This window comes from Phascolarctos cinereus, unplaced genomic scaffold (assembly GCF_003287225.1).
Source record: "Phascolarctos cinereus isolate Bilbo 61053 unplaced genomic scaffold, phaCin_HiC Scaffold_3;HRSCAF=262, whole genome shotgun sequence".
Classification (NCBI taxonomy): domain Eukaryota; kingdom Metazoa; phylum Chordata; class Mammalia; order Diprotodontia; family Phascolarctidae; genus Phascolarctos; species Phascolarctos cinereus.
In genome coordinates this window covers 25,424,603-25,441,120 of record NW_027555736.1, presented here as the reverse complement: position 1 = coordinate 25,441,120, position 16,518 = coordinate 25,424,603, and the positions used below count along the sequence as shown (strand labels likewise).

General features: G+C 40.3%; 1 protein-coding gene across 1 annotated transcript in view; it reads right to left on the bottom strand.

The window, feature by feature from the left end:
• Positions 1–3,916: 3,916 nt before the first annotated feature.
• LOC110216433 (solute carrier family 22 member 15-like) overlaps positions 3,917–16,518 on the bottom strand; it is a 132,207-nt gene continuing 119,605 nt past the window's right edge. The window contains exons 13-14 of the mRNA XM_078151590.1: positions 9,811–9,915; positions 3,917–4,216 (exon numbers count right to left, since the gene is read on the bottom strand). The gene's annotated coding sequence lies outside the window, so the exon portion shown is untranslated. The remainder of the gene's footprint in view (positions 4,217–9,810; positions 9,916–16,518) is intronic.

Genomic DNA, 16,518 nt, shown 5'->3' with positions numbered 1-16,518 from the left:
AGCCTAGTAATAGCTCAGCTGGGGACTCATCCAGCTGTCATTGGATGTAAAGTTGATGGCATGATGTTATGTAGGAAGAGTTGGCCCATTTTCTATAGATACTAAGGTAGGATAGGGGACAGTGTGCCCCCAGGCATTGGCGTGAAATTTTGTACTTTTGTGATCCCTATATCTAAATATCCCTTTAAAAAAGCTAATTGATGTTAAGTTGTTAAATGGAATTGGGTTGCCACTTACTGGCACCTAACAGTGGGGGAACCACAACTGAGGGGAGCTCAAGTTGACAGCGTTAGAGAAGAGAAATTTCCAACCCCCTTGGAAGTGCCCTAGACCCCCAAGGAGGAAGTGTAACAGGACTCACCCTAGGAGAGAGGGGACCATTCCTGGCTATACTTGATAACTAGTTTCTGAACTGCTAGGGAAAGGCAAATGTGTGTGTGTGTGTGTGTGTGTGTGTGTGTAACATATGTATTATATATGTGTATATATGTAACAAATGTTTTACCTTTATATAAGTAATATTTTTAATTGCAGAAACTTTTGGAATTATTAGTTTTCATTTTTCCACCTTTAAAATTTTGGTGCCCTGGGACAAAGTCCCAGTTACCCTGACTTACTTGTGTCTGTTTCACATCCATACATTCATTTCTTTTTTTAAATGTTTTATTGATCCTTGTTGTCTTTGTAGCAGTCATTTCAACACCCTCCCCCTTCAAACTGAATTCTCCCTTGTGAAAAAGAAAAACAAGAAAGCAAAAACATCGAATAGAGTGATTGTACCTGACAAGGAACACAAGCTTCTGCCCTAGGAGTCCCCACCTCTGCGCCTGGAGGGAGGATGTGTTTCATCTGTTCTGCAGAATCTTCAGTGGTTTTCCAATGGTTGCTCCATCTTCATTGGTTTCTTTCAATTCAACTTTCAGGGATTGTTTCATTTACATTGTTGTGGTCCTCATGTGCATTCTTCTCCTGGTTCTGTTTATTTCTGTTCATACATGTGGAACTTGTATCAGTTCATACATAAAATGACCTCATCACTCAAATAAAACCTCCCTTTCCAAAGTTACTAATGGTGTCTTAATTACCAAGCCTAATAGCATCTTGTTTCTCATCCTTCTTGACCACGCTACAGTATTTGACACTGGTGCTCATTTGCTCCTACGTTCTCTCTCATCACTGGGTTCTGGTGACTGTTCTTTCCTGGTTCTCTTCTTACTTCCAACAGCTACTTCTCATTCCCTCTTGCCAAATCTTCATTCATGTTGTGCTCACTAAGTGTGGGTACCCTTCAATGTTCTGTCCTGGGCCCTCTTCTCTTTTCTCTCCTCTCTCTCTCTCTCTCTCTCTCTCTCTCTCTCTCTCTCTCTCCTCTCTCGGGAGTTTCATCAACTCTCATGCGTTCAATCATTATCTCTATGCAGATGATTCCTAGATCTGTATATTCAATGCTACTCTCTTTTCTGAGCTCCAATATCACTTCACCAACTCCCCAGTGGATGTCTTAAACTACATGTCTGGTGTCTCAAACTCAACATTTCCAAAACAGAAAACACTGTCCTTCCCTCAAAAACCAATCCCTTACTAAACTTCCCTCTTACTGTTGAGGGCCTCACCTGCCTTCAGTCACCATGTTCACAACCTCAGTGTGGTCCTTCATTCCTTTATGTCACTCACCCAACATATCCAATCAGTTTGCCAAATCCTGTACTTTTTTTTCTATAAAACACCATTCATCATCATCCCCTTTTCTGTACTTGCATAGCCACTATCCTAGCTTATGCCTTCATCACCTCTTAGCTACATGATTACAATAGCTTCCTAACTGGTCTTCTGACTCAAGTCTTTGCTGACTCTAATCTATCCTTCACAGAGCTACCAAAGTAATTCTTCTAAAGCATTTGACCACGTCCACATCCACCTACCCAATAAACTCTAGTGGCTCCTTATTATCTCCAAGATCAAATTTTATGGCCACTCTTTGGTATTTAAAACTCTTCTCAACCTAATACCTCTCTCCCTTTCCAACCTTCTTACATTTTACCACCCTCCACAAACTCCTCTCCTGCCATACTGTACCATTTGCTGCCATTCCCCATGCCTAGAATAAGCTCCCTCCCAACCTGCCTACTTTTAAGATGCAGCTCAAGGCTAGTCTTCTCCAGGAGGCCTTTCCTGGTGTCCTCCCTCCCACCCCAGCCACTAGTTAGTTACCTTCCATCCATTCTGTACTAAGTCCCAATTTATATTTGTTGTTGTTCTCATCAGACATATGAGCATTAACATATGAGTAAATTCTTTGCGGGAAAAAATGGTTTTTGCCTTTCTCTGCATCTCTAGCATTTAGCACAGCACCTAGTTCCCCATCTCACCACTGAGCAATTTTTTAAAATTTAAAAGCAAATCTTTTAATTCATAACTACATAGCACAGTAAAACAAATTCCTACATTTACCATGTCCAAAAGTGTGCTTCTCTTTCTGCATTTTAAATTCATTGCTTCTTTCGGAAGCTGAGTTGCATGGTTCATCTTCATTCCTTTTGATTTGAGGTTTACCATTATATTGATCAGAGTTTTGAAGTTTTTCAAAGTTATTTTTCTCTATAACATCGATATTAATGTATAAATTGTTCTAGGTCTACTCACTTCACTCTAAATAAGTTCAGTAGCAGCTAGGTGGTGCAGTGAATAGAGCACTGACCCTGGAGTTAGAAGGACCTGAGTTCAAATATGGCCTCAGACACTTGACACTTACTAGCTGTGTGACCCTGGGCAAGTCACTTAACCCCACCGCCTAGCCAAAAAAAAAAACAAACTTAAATCAGTTCATAAAGACCTTCCCTAATTCCTCTGAAATTGTCTGTTTCATCATTAAAATCCAGTGCCTTCTTTTAATTATTTGATATTATCATGTCTATAACTTGCTTGTATATATTTGTTTTCATGTTGTCTCCTCCATTAGACTATGAACTCCTTGAGGGCAGAAACTGTTTTTTGTCTCTTTTTTTTTTTTTGGATTCCCAGTGGTTAGCACAATGCCTAATACATAGCAGTTAATTAATAATGTTTCTTGATTGATTGATTCTTATGGCACAATAATATTCAACTATGTTCATATACCACAATTTGTTCAGCCATTCCCCAAAAAATGAGCATTCAGGTTTTTTTTGGTTACCTCAAAAAAAAGCCATTATAAACACTTTTGTAAATAGAGGTCCCTTTCCTCTTTCTTTGATGTCTGGTGAATAGGCCTAATCATGGTATAGCTGGGTCAAAAAGTGTCTGATATCTGTGTGAACATAGCTTCAAATTGCTTTCTAGAATATTGGCCTTCTATTTTAGTATACCAAGCTCTTTTTGGACCCTAACTCAATTATGCTAAAAAATCTCTCCCAACTTTGTGACGTCTGAAAATTTGATAAACATGCCATCTGAGACTTTATCTAAGTCATTAATAAAATTTAATACAGGGGCAGCTAGGTGGCACAGCGGATAAAGCACAGGCCCTGAAGTCAGGAGGACCTGAGTTCAAATCCGGCCTCAGACCAAACACTTGACGTGTACTAGCTGTGTGACCTTGGGCAAGTCACTCAACCCCGATTGCCTCACTTAAAGAAAAAAAAAAAAGAAAATTTAATACTCTCTAGGATCCAGGATAGATCCCTGGACAACCTAAGTTGACATTTTCCCACTAATGATTACTCTGAGTACAACCATTCAATAAGCTCTGAATTCTTTTAATTGCATCCTCATCTCTCCACCTTTTCCATAAGAATGACAGGACACACTTTATCACACATTTGGGTGAAATCTAGGTAAATTTTATCTCTAGCAATCTCCTCATATAATTCTTTAGGAAGCTTATCAGGAAGAGTTCTGATAACTTAGTCAAACTCTCAGAAAAGGGAATGAGGCTCACCTGGCAGGTCTTCAGATCCCTGCTTCCTTTTCTAGATTTTTATAAGGCACAGAAAGAAGACTTCATCCCTTTGACGACATGTTCTAGAATTTTGCCAAGAATCAAAGTCAAGGTCACAGGCCTGTTGTTGACCAGTCTCTTCCCTTTCTTTGAAAATCATCACAAGGGGTAGCTAGGTGGTGCATTGGACAGAGCACTGATCCTGAAGTCAGGAGGATCTGAGTTCAAATCCGGCCTCAGACCAAACATTTGACACTTACTAGCTGTGTGACCCTGGGCAAGTCACTTAATCCCAACTGCCTTTAAAAAAGAAAAAACAGAAAAGAAGAAAATCATCCCAGGCATTTCCAGCCCCCCAATCCTCTCCTAATCTCCACAGTCTTTTGAATATCACTGAGAGTGCCTCAGCAATCACATCTGCTAGTTTTTTGACCTCTTGACACTGTGGTTCACCAGTCCCAGTAGGATCCTGTATTCAACAGAGTCAGCTCTTAGTAGCTATGTGCCTGCCTGCAGATGTGGGCTGGTCAGCTGGCAAAGAGAATATTAGAGCTGAACACCCCAAGGGGCAGGTAGGGGGTGGGATGGATAGAGCCAGGCTTGGAATCAGGACTTTGTAAATTCAAATCAGGCCTCTGACACTTACTTAGCTGTGTGAGCCTGGGCAAGTCACTTAACCCTGTTTGCCTCAGTTCCTGATACATAAAATGAGCTGGAGAAGGAAATGGCGAACCACTCCAGTATCTCTGCCAAGAAACCCCCAAAGGGCTTCATGAAGAGTCCAACATGACTGTAAGATGAAACAATAACAAACACCCAGAGCCCCAATTAAATCAACAGAGCAAATTCGTTTCCCAGGATGCTTGAATTTAAAAGAAAAGCTGACATGCTCTGGCTGGAGGGTCAGTTGTGCGGGAAGGCAATCCTAAACTTTCTGAGTAAACAAGCAAGGCCACCTTCATCAGGGGCTGCAGGGAGGAGCCTTTCCTCAAGGAAGGACTTTCCAGTGAATTGCTGCTAACTCATCTGATAGAAAGCCTGAGGGGCTTTCCTTCCAGGCTCTGGTTTCAATGATCTAGTCACAGATGCCAAGGTTATTTGCCTCTGAGTTCCCTGGGAAGGAAATGTGAATGGCAACACCATCTGGTTAGAGATGACAGTGAAAAGAAAAGTTCCTAACTTTTTCTTCCTTTGCTTCAGTTGGGAAGCTGTGAGATATCAGAACAGAAGGCCGGGGCTCAGAAGGAAGGCCAAGGATCTGAAGGAAGGCCAGGGTTCTAAATGCCAGCTGCAGCTTTGCCTGGTAGAAAAGGGAGGCCCAGAACACACACTTCTGTTTCATTTCTTACTTCAGTGAATCAATCATCACATATTTATTAAAAGCTTACTGTGCACCAGGCACTAGAGACAGAAGGATGAGGAATTAAATAATCCCCACTCGCTAGGGAATTAGCTCACATTCTAATAAGAGAGGCAATGTGAACATATATAAATACGTACAGAATAAATGTAAAGAGAATGATCACAAAGTAATTCAATGCATGGTAGCTTGCACTATAGTTTGGGGGAATCAGGAAAGACCTGATGCAGAGCTTGAGCTGTCTTGAAGGAAGAGAGAGACTATGAGGTAGAAATGAGGAGGGGGTGAATTCCAGCCATGGATGACCAGTGCAAAGGCCCAAAGATGAGATGAAGAATCATGTGGGTGAGGAACAGAGAGCCAGTGCAGCTGAATTAAAGAGTGAAAAAGAAAAGATGTGAGGGGCTTTAAAAACTAAACAGAGGAGCTCATATGCTGCCCTGGAGGCAGTTAGGAGTGACTGGAGTTTAGTGAGTAAGGGAATAACATGGACAGATTTGTACTTAGGAAAAATCATTTTGATAGCAACGTGGAAGACGGCCAAGTGTGGGACCAATCAGGAAGTAGTCAAAATTATCTAGGCCAGAGCAGACAAGAGGTCAGAGGTCAAAAATGGTGAAAAGGTAGAAATGGCAAGGTTTGCCAATTAAGAGATTATTGGTAATATTTTTGTTGAGTCATTTTAAGTAGTGTCTGACTCTCTGCGACCCCATTTTGGTGTTTTCTTGGCAAAGATACTGAAATAGTCTGCCATTTCCTTCTCCAGCTCATTTTACAGATGAGAAACTGAAGCAAATAGGATTAAATGATTTGCCCAGAGTCCCGCATCTAGTAAGTGGTTGAGGTCAGATTTGAACTCATGAAGATGAATCTTCCCAATTCCAAGTCTAGTGCTCTATCTACTGTGCCACACAGCTGCCCCATTGGTAGCATTGGAAACAGATTATAGAAGAGAAGAAAGGAAATGGAGCCCCAGAGAATAGATTGCCTTTTTGAAGAGTTTAGATGAGTAGGGGAAGAGAAATCTAGGATAGTCACTGGCAGGGATGGTAGGATCCAGTGAGGGCTTTTTAAAGATTAGGCAGATATAGACATGTCTATAGGCAGCAAGGAAAGACTGGTATAGAGGAGACAGAAGATGAAAAAGAGAGTGGGGATGGTAGTGGAGAAAAAAGGAGGGAGATGAGATCAAGGGTGTGTCTAGAGACATTGGCCTTAAGAAGAGCTCCACCTCTTCATCAGAGACTGAAATGAAGAGATAGTGGAAGATGAGGGAAGAGGAATATAAGAAGAAGAGAAGGGGAAAAGAGAAAGCTCTCAGTCACTGGCTTCAATGTGTGTGTGTGTGTGTGTGTGTGTGTGTGTGTGTGTGTGTGTGTGTAGTATAAGGCAAATTTCTTGACTGAGAGTAAGGGAAAGGTACCTTTGGAAGCTTGAGAAGATATGACAAGGTTTGGAATGGCCTTGGTGGTGGGCAAGAGGAGTAGAAAGATTGCCTTGCTTCACTGAGGCAATTGAGTTGAGATTAAGTAACATAAATTTATAGTGAACCCAATTAGCACCATTTTGTGATTTCCTCCAGGTTTGCTCAGGAACATGTGAATAAAAGTGAAGGAGGAAGACAGCAGGAATAATCCAGGGTTGAGGGTTGGCAACATCATTGTTAATAGAACAGAGCTGATCTGGGTCAACAAGCATTTACTAAGCACTGTACTAAGTGCTGGTAATAGAAAGAAAGAAAGGAAAGAAAGAAAGAAAGAAAGAAAGAAAGAAAGAAAGAAAGAAAGAAAGAAAGAAAGAAAGAAAGAAAGAAAGAAAGAAAGAAAGAAAGAGAAGAAGAAGGAAAGAGAAAGAAAGAAAGAAGAAAGAAAGAAAGAAAGAAAGAAAAAAGAAAGAAAGAAAGAAAGAAAGAGAGAGAGAGAAAGAGAGAAAGAGAAAGAAAGAGAGAAAGAGAGAAAGAGAGAGAGAAAGAGAGAAAGAGAGAGAGAGAGAGAGAAAGAGAGAAAGAGAGAAAGAAAGAGAGAAAGAGAGAAAGAGAGAAAGAGAGAAAGAGAGAGAGAAAGAAAGAAAGAAAGAAAGAAAGAAGAAAGAAAGAAAGAAGAAAGAAGAAAGAAAGAGGGAAGGAAGGAAGGAAGGAAGGAAGGAAGGAAGGAAGGAAGGAAGGAAGAAAGAGAGAAAGAGAAAAGAGAGAAAAGAGAAAGAAGAAAGAGAGAAAGAGAGAAGAAAGAAAGAAAGAAAGAAAGAGAGAGAGAAAGAAAGAAAGAAAGAAAGAAAGAAAGAAAGAAAGAAAGAAAGAAAGAGGGAAGGAAGGAAAGAGAAGAAAGAAAGAGAGAGAAAGAGAGAAAGAGAGAGAGAGAGAGAAAGAGAGGAGAGAGAGAAAGAGAGAAGAAAGGAAGAAGAAAGAAAGAAGAGAAAGAAAGAAAGAAAGAAAGAAAGGAAAGAAAGAAAGAAAGAAGGAAGGAAGGAAGGAAGGAAGGAAGGAAGGAAGGAAGGAAGGAAGGAAGGAAGAAAGAGAGAAAGAGAGAAAGAAAGAAAGAAAGAAAGAAAGAAAGAAAGAAAGAAAGAAAGAAAGGAAGGAAGGAAGGAAGGAAGGAAGGAAGGAAGGAAGGAAGGAAGGAAGAAGAAGAGAGAAAGAGAGAAAGAAAGAAAGAAAGAAAGAAAAGAAAGAAAGAAAGAAGAAAGAAAGAAAGAAAGAAAGAAAGAAAGGAAAGGAAGGAAGGAAGGAAGGAAGGAAGGAAGGAAGGAAGGAAGGAAGAATGGAAGAAAGGAAGAACGGAAGAACGGAAGGAAAGAAGGAAAGAAAGAAAGAAAGAAAGAAAGAAAGAAAGAAAGAAAGAAAGAAAGAAAGAAAGAAAGAAAGAAAGAAAGAAAGAAAGAAGAGAAAGGAAGGAAGGAAGGAAGGAAGGAAGGAAGGAAGGAAGGAAGGAAGGAAGACCTGACCTCAAGGAATTTGCATTCTAATAGGGGAAAAACAATACAGTATATAAAGGGAGGTTGAATGGGGGCAGAAGGAAAGGCACCTGGGCAGGAACATGGTAAAGAAAATCCAGAGAGTCCAAAGTAGAATGAAGAAATGACTAGCCTGGGCATTTTCCTTAAAATAAAGAGTCTGAGAGGAACCAGCCAATCAGAGAAAGGGGCTGCAGAGGTGAAAAGTATGTTCAGTGTGAGAAATTTAGAAGTGCAGTAAACTTTCAGGGCAGTCAGACTTCTGTGACAAAGGGGCAAAGGATTCAAGAGTAGACAGTAGCATCAAGTCAAACTGGTTTACTAAGGAAGGGATCAGAGCATAGCCAAGGTAGAAGTGATGGACCGAAAGGACTGCGGCTCATGGCGAGGATGAAGAACAGAGTTAATGGTAATAAGGTACAAAGAAAGACGGAATGTTATTATGGAAAGATTATTAACAGATCAAAGAATTTCTGAGTTGAAGAATATGCAAGTGGAATATCTTTGGGTATAGCAAGATCAAGGGTATAATCATCTCTTTGTGTAGCAAAGGTAGAATTGAGAAGCAGACCATGGATACAGAATAGACAGAGCAACTTGGGAAGCCAGAGTAGTTGAGGGAACATAAGTATGTATGTTAATGTCTTCTAGTATGAGGATGGAAGTTGGGTTGAAAAGAAAATCTTCAAGTCAAGTACTGAACTCCCTGAGAAAGAAGGGAAAATGACCAGAAGTTTGGTCACTCCCTGGGGGCAGTAGTCATGAGGACCTAGTTTGTGTGATCAGTTTTGATGGTGTGGCAGGATTACAGTCTAGAAGTAACAATGGAGAACATTCTGACTCCCCCAGTATGATTGGAGTATGAGAGTGTGGGGCATATGAGAGAAAACATAGCCAGTATTGGGGAAAGAGTAGTCAAGGACACAGTGTTTTCAGGAGAAAACCAGGTCTTAGTGACTGCCAGAAGACAAAAGGAGAGAGAAAAGAGATTTAAGATGAAATGAAATTTGTTAATTACGCAGCAGGCATGCCAGAGAGCACAGTGGATGGAATGGGCAAATCTGGAGCAGGACATTCAGGAAGGTAGGACTGATATAAATAAGAGAAAAGATAGCAGAGGTTAGGAAACAGGTTTGTTTAGCAGTAACTGGGTGTAAGGGGGAGGTGGTCATTGAGTAACACTGGGATAGAGAAAGTAGAGGGTTGATGGTATTGAGGAATGAATGCTGGCATTATTCCCCATCAGAGGCTAGGAAGAGATCCACTGAGGCATACACTTGATTAAATGGTTCAGTGTCCTTCCTTGAGGTTCAGTCTAGTGTGTGGTTTTATCTTGAAGGGCTCCTAGAGGCCAGAGCAGTCAGGAGCAGGAGCAGATATAACTCCAAAAGTCTTGGAGCCCAGTGAGGAATCAGGCAGGACATGTAAGTAGTGTAGATGCTAGAGAGGCCAGCCACCACCCCAGCTCAGACCCAAATCACTTTGCACCTAGACTATCAAAATAGCTTCCTAATAAGTCTCCTTGCCTTAAGTCTCTCTTCTGTCCAATCCATTCTCCACTCAGCTGCCAAAGTATAGGTCTTACCATGTCATTCCTCTGCCCTGTGAACTCCATTGGCTCCCCATTACTGCCAGGGTCAAATGCAAACTCCTCTATTCAGCATTATTGCATGGACTCCTTTGCTCAGTCCTGGAAGGGGGAAAGCAAATGGTAGACTAAAACAACTGAACCCTATTTTTCCTAAAACTCCCATTGGGAGCAGTCAGTGGAGCCTTGGCAGTACCTGGAACCATGTCTAAACACTGTTGGGTGGCAGTCAGAGTCTAGGAGAAGAGAAGGATAGCTGAATATTAAGATAATATTATCTTATTGCTTTTACTGATTCTAAGCCAAAAGTAGAAAAACTGTATACAGTATGTCCATCTGTGTGGGTGGTCAACTCATTCCAAAATGATGCAACCAAGACTCCGTGAGGCAAGGAGGAGGCAGAATGGTCCAGTGGGTGAAGGCTCAGAGCTAACGTAATTAGATGAATTCACACTAATCATACCTCTTAGTCTGCTGAGATGAGCTCAGATACCATGGAGAGAGGGAGCTGGGAGATTATTAGATTGTGGGCTTCCCCATTAGACTGTGAGCTCCTTGAGGGAAGGTACTGGTTTTTGCTTCCTTTCCTATCACTTAATATAGTGCCTGGAACACAGTAGGCACTTAATAAAGGTTTATTGATTGATTGTGATAAAGCCCTGATAATTACAATTCACTTGGCTCTTCTCTAACACTGGCCCCTCGGTGGGATAGAGTGCATAATCACAAGGGTGAGTGTGGGAGTTCACAGGGCAAATTACTTTTCATGTAAAGGATTAGGTGAGTGGTTAGCAGCGCCACCTTCTGTTTAAAAAGTTAGATACATCCTTGATATATGTCATCCTTTACGGCACTTCTTCAAGCTCTTTTCCTGTGTTAAATTATACCATCAGGAAGCAAAACACATGGACCATGTTGTCTCCCCATGCTACTGTTATCATTGGGTCATGATTAATGTGATGTTTTCCATCTTTATAGAGGATAGATTAAAGACTTTGAACATTTGGATATCTTTTACAAAATTTTCAGTGAAGACATATCTGCCCTGCTGTCTAATGCCCTTGATACAAGGACTCTTTTGATAAATTATTTTCAGAATTTAGTTCCAAGAAACAGTTTTCCTCTGCAGACAGCCCTGCATGCTTTTTTTAAGGCAAAACACAGTGCATCCCAGCATGCTCCTCTTAATTTTAGAGTCTAATTCAGTGACCAATGGCAGGAATTAGCTCATCTCAAGGATCTGCCAACTTCTACTCCCCATGCTCATTTTAGCAGGTTTCTGTTCTGGTTTTATCCTTAATTGTTCTATTTTACATTTACTTTTCATTTTATGAGACACCTCAAAGGTCAATAGTGAGGTGCACGGTAAGCATAAGTAGACTGCAGCATATTCTAACCAATGATTTGATGGAAAAAAATGGTTTAAAGAAGGTTATCCAGGAAATATATGATGCTAAAAAAAAAAAAAGAGATGGATCAGTCAGTAATGAGATCAAAGGATAACATGTGGCACCTTACACGCTGCTCTGGTACCTAGGAAATGTTAAAAGGCTAGAGGACAGCCTCTAGCACAATGAAGGAATATTTTTTGGAGAATTTCTGATTCAGTATGGACAAAAATAATATAATAAAGCATGCATGGGTTTCAATCTACAGCATTAGAGCTAGCACCCACATCAATAAGATCATGGATCCATTGAAGTAAGCCACCTCAAATACTTTTAGAAGAGGAAGGAAGGAAGGAAGGAAGGAAGGAAGGAAGGAAGGAAGGAAGGAAGGAAGGAAGGAAGGAAGGAAGGAAGGAAGGAAGGAAGGAAAGAAAGATATGGCAGTAGTTTAGTTTTTAAAATTTCTAGAATTAACACATGAAATATAAGAAAAAATATACAAATAAAATTGAATTTATATACTAAGGGAACACTGGATTTATAACTCACAGTTGGGTCTCTATAGAGTGCCTACTATCTTATTAAAATCACTATACCAGGAAGCAGCTTGGGGGAATATTTGATTCCCGCCACACACACACACACCATTTTCCCTTCCCAGTTTAGTAAATTGGGATCTTCCAAGAAGAATATATTGAGGCAACTAGGTGGTACACTGGATAGAGTTCTGAGCCTGGCTTCAAGAAGACCTAAGTTCAAATCCAGCTACAGACAGTTATTAGCTATGTGATTCTGGGTATTTCACTTAAGCTCTGCCTCAGTTTCTTCACTGTAAAATGAGATTCATAATAGTACCTACCTCACAGAATCATTAAGATATAATATTATATATATAATATATATTGTACAATGTATATAATATAATAAAATATGATATAATATTTGTAAAGTGTTTAGCACCGTGCTTGGCCCATAGTAGACATTTAATAAGATTTTTGTATTCCAAGCACACACAAGGGAACAACTGGCTAATTACACCACACTGAATAAATATATAATTTTAATAGGAAGTAGCAAGCACATGAACTTTCAAGGTAACTTCTAGCTCAGCTCAGACAAACGAATTCATCAAAAGTGACTACTATAAATTGAAAATGTAATTCCTAACAATGAAAGGCAGCACACATAGTAGATAAAGGGCCATCCTTGGAGTCAGGAAAAACTAGATTCAATTCTGGCTTTATTATAAATCTAAAGATAAGAGTCACATATGAATTCATATAAACAGGATGGAATTATATTAAATCTCCTGACCCCAGAGTTGGCTCTAATATAAAGCCACATAGACGTATCTGATCCAAACAGAGAAACGAGACAGACAGGCAGAAAAAAAATAGAGACAAAGACTGAAAGAGAGAGACAGAGAAAAAGAGACAGACAGAGGCAGAGACAAAGTCAGAGAGAGAGGCCCAAAGAGAAGATAAAGGGTCTAAGAGTCTTTGCACCAAGAAGGGAGACCAAAGAAGGAAGAGAGGGGTGTGTGTGTGTGTGTGTGTGGTGTGTGTGTGTGTGTGTGTGTATGTGTGTGTAAGAGACAGAGAGAGAGAAAGAGACAGAGAGAAAGAGAAAGAATCAAGGAAAACCATGTGGTTTTTAAAAGGCCCTTCCCAACTCTCGTCATGTCACACAGTTATCATCCTCTATTCTTTAGCTAGGCGGTACAGTGGATAGAGAGCCTGGCCTGGAATCAGGAAGACTCAACTTCCTGAGTTCAAATCCAGCCTCAGACACTTTCTAGCTACGTGACTCTAGACAAGTCACGTAACCCTGTCAGCCCCAGTTTCTTCATCTATAAAATGAGCTGGAAAAGGAAATAGGAAACCACTCCAGTATCTTTGCCAAGAAAACCCCAAATGGGCTCACAAAGAGTTGGAAATGACTCAAACAGCTCAATAACAATAACAACATTTTTCAGCACCCCTTAAGCACTGGAAGCAAAACCACACCTTCCATATTCTAAACTCTGTAACATATCTGAGGGCTAGTCAAGGCATTCTAGTCCCTTTTAAAAGATTAATCAAGTTTTGGGCCTGGGAAGTCCTACCCTGTTAACAGCAGAAAGCTGCCTCCTGAATCCAGTCATTCGTTGAGACTCACTTCCTTGAGACCTGTCAAAGCAGTTCTATCAAAGATATCCAGCAAGCACTCCAAATGCTTATACAGTACAATACAATAAACTGTAGTTCATAAGAGAACAAAGCCCTTGAAGAAAGGGACTACTTTTGCTTTTGGGCTTTTGTATCCTCAGTGCACATAGTACTTGGCTCATAGTAAGGACTTAATAAATGCTTTTCTTTTTTCACTCATTCCTTTTCTTTAAGAAGAGAGTCAGAAGTATTGGATAGAGCCCATAGTTATAAGATAATAAATTAAGAGCAGGAAGACATCTTTGAAACCATCTGGTCCAAGGGTTCTAAACCTAGAGTCCTTGAACTTGTTGGAGCTTTTTGGACATTTTGATAACTATTTCAGTATAACTGGTTTGCTATATAATCCTATGTATTTTATTTTGTGTATTAAAAAACATTGCTGTTAAGGGTTCCCCAGTCTACCAAAGGGATACATGACCCCCCAAAAAGAAAAAAACCCTTGAATCTATCCCAATTCCCACCTTTTACAACTGAGGAAACTGAGGCCTAATATCCCCAATAACTTGATCTCCTTGACAAGCGGAGAAATATGGTGGCCATGCGCAATACTGATGCAAAATTTACAAAACATCAGGAAAGAAGAAGCTGAATATGTAAATATATTCATAGAAGAACTTTGTGATGTAGGAAAAATGTAAAAATAAAATCCCTTTGATTGGGGAATGACTCAATTATAACATGTGAATAAATACAATACTATTATACTGCAAGAAACGACAAATATTGATTAATTAATTAATGAGAAAACATTTATTAAGTGCTTACTATTTTCCAAGCACTGTGTTAAATGCAGAGATGCCAAAAAAAAAAGAACCCCAAGACAGTACCTGCCTTCAAGGAGCTTACACTCTAATGTAACAACATATATAAGGCAGTGTTGGCTAGGGAGGAGTATTTTGGTTTGGAAAGTTACAAGAATAGTGAAGGGAGCCATAGGAGAATAGATTATCGTACTCTTTCTAGTAGCAGTAACATTCATTCCTGTGAGACCTCAGGAGAGATGGCAAGGAGATGATTGTGGTGTAAAGCAGAGTGTAGACAGGGTCTACAAGATATAGTGGGCTATACTTCAGTAGTAGATAATAATAATGACATTTCTATTAATACTCTAAGGTTTTCAAAGTCCTTATCTCCCAACCACTCTCTGAGGTAGGTGATGTAGATATTATTATTCCCATTTGACAAATGAGGAAACTGAGGCTCAGAGAGAGATGATGTGACTTAGCTTTGGTCTCCCAGCTTGTGCCAGAAACACGATTTGAACTTAGATTCCCCTAACTCCAAGTCAAATGCTCTTTCCTTTACTTGCATACACAGTCCCTCAGGATGCCCCCATAGAATCAAATGAAAAAAAAAAAGTTTACCCATTGGATATATGTCCAAAAAGATAGAGACACTTAATTATTCTCCTAGAGAGTAACACAAAAGTATGCTCATTTGAGGGAAGCAGAAACACTATAAAGGGCTTAGCTAGTTTAAGCTGAATTAACTGAGTTAAATTTTTAGGTGACTTTGAAAAAGAGCCTGAAGACAATAAAAATGCTGATAGTGCACTTCCTGTGACAGCCATGGGACACGGGAGTTCTCATTAACAAAGGACAACACATGGCAATTCTTTTTTTTTTAATAAATTTGTATTGATATCTTTTGTGTTTTACGTCACCAGAATTTTTCCCAGATTCCCTTCCCTTCTCCCCTCCCAAAAAGCCATCCCACATAACAAATTATATTTTATACAGAAAATAAATAAGAGAAACCTGTAAGCAGAACAAATTGACACATTGAAAAAGTCTAAAAATATGTAGAGGGAGAGAGAGCTCCGCCTCTCCCAAGTCAGCGTGACTTCTCATTCTCTTCTTGGGGGCGTGGTTGTTTTTGATCATTTTAAAACATTCACTTTTGATTGTTTTTCAGACTGATTTTTCCATGCACCTTGTTGTAGTTGCTGTATATACTGTTTTCTTGCCTCTGCTAACTCTGCTCAGCACTGGATCATGTAAATCTTTCCATGTTTATCTATAGTCATCATGCCTTGTGGCACAGTAGTATTCTATTACATCCATGTACCACAATTTGTTTAGTGAAATCACTGGGCATCTTCATTGTTTCCAATTCCTGGGTCTCTCAAAAACTGCCACTAGAAAAATGTTCTGGTGTATATGGAGACTTTCTCCTTATCAGTGATCTCCTCACGTATTAACCTAGTCATGAAATCTCTGGGTCAAAGGGTATGAACATTTCAATCACTTTACTTGCCCAATTCCAAATTGCTTTCCAAAATGACTGCAGTGAGAAAGAAAAGTCAGGCCTGAAGGAAGAGAAGGAGGATGGAGAAAGAGCCGGCCTCCGCCCCCGCCCCCTTCCTCTGGTTGGTCAGGTTGCCACTGCATCTCCATTCCTCCTGCGTCTCTGCCCTGTCCTTTTCCACACTGCGTAGGGAGATAGAGATGAAGGGAGAGAAGTCTTAGACAAGGCCAGGGGGAGGAATGAGAAGCCCAGTTCTCAAGCTCATTGGTTGGGGAGGGGCAGCTGCACACCTCCTCTGCTCCCCAGGACCCAACTGACCTCAGCACAGCCTTCAAGAAGAGGAGCAATAAGATAAAATACACAGAATTACAGAAGAAGCCAATTCTGTTGATATACAGCTATTAAAGCAGTTTTTTAAAAACAAGCTAATGGACCCCAGATTAAAACTGAGGCCCAGAAAGGTTAAGTTACTTGCCCAAGGTTACACAGAGACTAAGTGAGCAAGCAGACATGCGGTCAGTCTGTCACTGGGCCTGTATTCAAATCCTTTCTAGTTTGGTGTTGAAACTGTCTGAGCTTGTGGTCTGCTGTGTCAGAGGTGGGATTTGAACCCAGGGCCTCCAACTTTGGAACCAGTGCCCTTCCACTGAGATCAAGTCTCTTCCCTTCTCTGGAGCAATATCACTCCTTTCTAAAATGAAAAGCAATAGATATCCTCATATTGATTTCATATATGCACATTCTATTTTCAACCCTCTAAACTCATTCTAAAGTACCATGGCTCCCTTGACTCTACAGGGAGTGGAAAGATCCTTGGATTTGGGGAAAAAAAAGAAACCCTGGATTCAAATCCTGGTTCT